Here is a 4,953-nt window from a genome sequence, read left to right as displayed (position 1 = left end):
AAAAATCCCAAATACAAAATCTAACAGCACACCTAAGGGAAATAGAAGCAGAACAGCAAAGGCAGCCTAAACCCAGCAGAAGAAGAGAAATAATAAAGATCAGAGCAGAAATAAACAATATAGAATCTAAAAAAACTGTAGAGCAGATCAATGAAACCAAGAGTTGGTTTTTTGAAAAAATAAACAAAATTGACAAACCGCTAGCCAGGCTTCTCAAAAAGAAAAGGGAGATGACCCAAATAGATAAAATCATGAATGAAAATGGAATGATTACAACCAATCCCTCAGAGATACAAACAATTATCAGGGAATACTATGAAAAATTATATGCCAGCAAATTGGACAACCTGGAAGAAATGGACAAATTTCTAAACACCCACACTCTTCCAAAACTCAATCAGGAGGAAATAGAAAGCTTGAACAGACCCATAACCAGCGAAGAAATTGAATCGGTTATCAAAAATCTCCCAACAAATAAGAGTCCAGGACCAGATGGCTTCCCAGGGGAGTTCTACCAGACTTTTAAAGCAGAGATAATACCTATCCTTCTCAAGCTATTCCAAGAAATAGAAAGGGAAGGAAAACTTCCAGACTCATTCTATGAAGCCAGTATTACTTTGATTCCTAAACCAGACAGAGACCCAGTAAAAAAAGAGAACTACAGGCCAATATCCCTGATGAATATGGATGCAAAAATTCTTAATAAGATACTAGCAAATCGAATTCAACAGCATATAAAAAGAATTATTCACCATGATCAAGTGGGATTCATTCCTGGGATGCAGGGCTGGTTCAACATTCGCAAATCGATCAACGTGATACATCACATTAACAAAAAAAAAGAGAAGAACCATATGATCCTGTCAATCGATGCAGAAAAGGCCTTTGACAAAATCCAGCACCCTTTCTTAATAAAAACCCTTGAGAAAGTCGGGATAGAAGGAACATACTTAAAGATCATAAAGGCCATTTATGAAAAGCCCACAGCTAACATCATCCTCAACGGGGAAAAACTGAGAGCTTTTTCCCTGAGATCAGGAACACGACAGGGATGCCCACTGTCACCGCTGTTGTTTAACATAGTGCTGGAAGTTCTAGCATCAGCAATCAGACAACAAAAGGAAATCAAAGGCATCCAAATTGGCAAAGATGAAGTCAAGCTTTCGCTTTTTGCAGATGACATGATATTATACATGGAAAATCCGATAGACTCCACCAAAAGTCTGCTAGAACTGATACATGAATTCAGCAAAGTTGCAGGATACAAAATCAATGTGCAGAAATCAGTTGCATTCTTATACACTAACAATGAAGCAACAGAAAGACAAATGAAGAAACTGATCCCATTCACAATTGCACCAAGAAGCATAAAATACCTAGGAATAAATCTAACCAAAGATGTAAAAGATCTGTATGCTGAAAACTATAGAAAGCTTATGCAGGTAATTGAAGAAGATATAAAGAAATGGAAAGACATTCCCTGCTCATGGATTGGAAGAATAAATATTGTCAAAATGTCAATACTACCCAAAGCTATCTACACATTCAATGCAATCCCAATCAAAATTGCACCAGCATTCTTCTCGAAACTAGAACAAGCAATCCTAAAATTCATATGGAACCACAAAAGGCCCCGAATAGCCAAAGTAATTTTGAAGAAGAAGACCAAAGCAGGAGGCATCACAATCCCAGACTTAAGCCTCTACTACAAAGCTGTCATCATCAAGACAGCATGGTATTGGCATAAAAACAGACACATAGACCAATGGAATAGAATAGAAACCCCAGAACTAGACCCACAAACGTATGGCCAACTCATCTTTGACAAAGCAGGAAAGAACATCCAATGGAAAAAAAGACAGTCTCTTTAACAAATGGTGCTGGGAGAATTGGACAGCAACATACAGAAGATTGAAACTAGACCACTTTCTCACACCATTCACAAAGATAAACTCAAAATGGATAAAGGACCTGAATGTGAGACCGGAAACCATCAAAACCTTAGAGGAGAAAGCAGGAAAAGACCTCTCTGACCTCAGCCGTAGCAATCTCTTACTCGACACATCCCCAAAGGCAAGGGAATTAAAAGCAAAAGTGAATTACTGGGACCTTATGAAGATAAAAAGCTTCTGCACAGCAAAGGAAACAACCAACAAAACTAAAAGGCAACCAACGGAATGGGAAAAGATATTTGCAAATGACACATCGGACAAAGGGCTAGTATCCAAAATCTATAAAGAGCTCATCAAACTCCACACCCGAAAAACAAATAACCCAGTGAAGAAATGGGCAGAAAACATGAATAGACACTTCTCTAAAGAAGACATCCGGATGGCCAACAGGCACATGAAAAGATGTTCAACGTCGCTCCTTATCAGGGAAATACAAATCAAAACCACACTCAGATACCACCTCACGCCAGTCAGAGTGGCCAAAATGAAGAAATCAGGAGACTATAGATGCTGGAGAGGATGTGGAGAAACAGGAACCCTCTTGCACTGTTGGTGGGAATGCAAATTGGTGCAGCCGCTCTGGAAAGCAGTGTGGAGGTTCCTCAGAAAATTAAAAATAGACCTACCCTATGACCCAGCAATAGCACTGCTAGGAATTTATCCAAGGGATACAGGAGTACTGATGCATAGGGGCACCTGTACCCCAATGTTTATAGTGGCACTCTCAACAATAGCCAAATTATGGAAAGAGCCTAAATGTCCATCAACTGATGAATGGATAAAGAAATTGTGGTTTATATACACAATGGAATACTACGTGGCAATGAGAAAAAATGAAATATGGCCTTTTGTAGCAACATGGATGGAACTGGAGAGTGTGATGCTAAGTGAAATAAGCCATACAGAGAAAGACAGATACCATATGGTTTCACTCTTATGTGGATCCTGAGAAACATAACAGAAACCCATGGGGGAGGGGAAGGAAAAAAAAAAAAAAAAGAGGTTAGAGTGGGAGAGAGCCAAAGCATAAGAGACTGTTAAAAACTGAGAACAAACTGAGGGTTGATGGGGGGTGGGAGGGAGGGCAGGGTGGGTGATGGGTATTGAGGAGGGCACCTTTTGGGATGAGCACTGGGTGTTGTATGGAAACCAATTTGACAGTAAATTTCATATATTAAAAAAAAAACAAAAAAAAAACATTATTTTCTTTTAATTTCCTCATGAATTCCTCTCTTTCTCCCTCCTACCCTTCCCCCTTTTACTCCCCTTCTTCTCCCTCCTCCTCCTTGCCCTTCTCCTCCTCTCCCTCCTCCTCTCCCTCCTCCTCTCCCTCCTCCTCCTTCTTCTTCTTCTTCTTCTTCTTCTTCTTCTTCTTCTTCTTCTTCTCCTTATCCTTCTCCTCCTCCTCCTCCTCCCCCTCCCCCTTCTTCTCTTCCTCCTCCTCCTCCTCTTCCTTCCCTTTCCTCTCCTTCTCCTTCTCCTCCTCCTTCTTCTTCTTCTTCTTCTTCTTCTTCTTCTTCTTCTTCTTCTTCTTCTCTCTATACTATATATACATAGTCTAATTTTGGTTGTGTATGCTATTTTCTTACTTATTTTTTCCAAAGCAAAAATATAACTACAACACAGGTATTTTAATTTAACTTGATTTTTCTCAGTGCATTAAAGGGGTTAAGACCCTGGACTCTGGAATCAAAGACCTTGGATTAGAATCCTGGATTCTAGAAGCAGTATAATCTTGGTGATAAAATAGTCTTACTTTTTACTGTTGTTAGGATTAAACAAGCTATAGTAAGTAAAGTCCTTAGAACCATGACTATTGTATAGTAAGTATCATATAAATATTAGGTATTATTATAATTATTATATGAATATAAATTTATCTAAATATGTTTTAATAGTTGAGTAGTGTTTCTTTTTTTTTTTAAGTTTTATTATTTCTTTATTTTGAGAGAAAGAGTGTGAGTGGGAGAGGGGCAGAGAGAGACAGAGAGAGAGAATCCCAAGCAGGCTCCACACCAGCAGTGGGGAGCCCAACACAGGGTTTGAACCTATGAACTGTGAGATCATGACCTGCACTGAAACCAAAAGTTGGATGCTTAACCAACTGAGCTAACTAGGCACCCCTAGTATTTATTAATATGGTCATATGTTACTTTATTTAATTACTTGTATATTGGTATGTATTTTTGTTGTTATATTGAAAATGGTTGCAAACATGTTCAGTCATTTATGAATTATAAAGATGAAGAGTTTTGAACAATATTATATTATTTTCTCAAGTAAATTCTTAGAAGTTGTAAATATTGATCAAATAATATGCATATTATTTCTTTTCAATAACCACACTGTTATTTGAACATGTTATAATAATTTTATTCCAAGATAAATTTAATAATAGAGTATTTTACTTAGAATCTTTACTTATTTATTTTTGTTTCAAAGCATATCATATGCACTATGTCAAAATGCCACTTGAATTATACTACGAGTACACACACATACACACATGTTCACATATGCTTTCACAAAACCTTTTATAAATTAAACACCCGGGTTAGTAGTTTATATGATTGTTTTAGGTATTTTAAAGACAGCTTGTTGTTGGGTGGATTAAAAAATAGAACAAAAAAATACTTACCTGGCAGGGGAGATACCATGATGACGAAGGTGGTTTTCCCATGGCGAGGCTTATCCATTGCACTCCGGATGTGCTGACCCCTGCGATTTCCCCAAATGTGGGAAACTCCACTGCATAATTTGTGGTAGTGGGGAACTGCGTTCGCGTTTTCCCCTGGAAAAAAAAAAAAAATAGAACAACAAAAAAAGAATACATAGATGACGTTTTTAAAATACAATAAATATAAAAAGAAAGAGTAAGGCACTTAAATGTATAACTTAAAGTATCTATGTCAACTGTAAGAATATAACGGCATGTCAACAAATAAGAAATGTGACTAAGATTAAATCATGCCCTTTCGTGGTTAAGAAAAGCCTGATGATA

At 37.5% G+C, this 4,953-nt stretch overlaps 1 non-coding gene across 1 annotated transcript; it reads left to right on the top strand.

Annotated features, from left to right (window-relative positions):
- Positions 1 to 4,582: 4,582 nt before the first annotated feature.
- Positions 4,583 to 4,746, top strand: LOC132682628 (U1 spliceosomal RNA). The gene has a single exon (XR_009611799.1). It is a non-coding gene; the product is annotated as a U1 spliceosomal RNA (small nuclear RNA).
- Positions 4,747 to 4,953: the final 207 nt, after the last annotated feature.

This window comes from Panthera onca, chromosome A1 (assembly GCF_046562875.1).
Source record: "Panthera onca isolate mPanOnc1 chromosome A1, mPanOnc1 haplotype 2, whole genome shotgun sequence".
NCBI classification, from domain to species: Eukaryota; Metazoa; Chordata; class Mammalia; order Carnivora; family Felidae; genus Panthera; species Panthera onca.
Note: the sequence above shows the minus strand (reverse complement) of the source record. Positions and strands in the feature narration are given on the sequence as shown.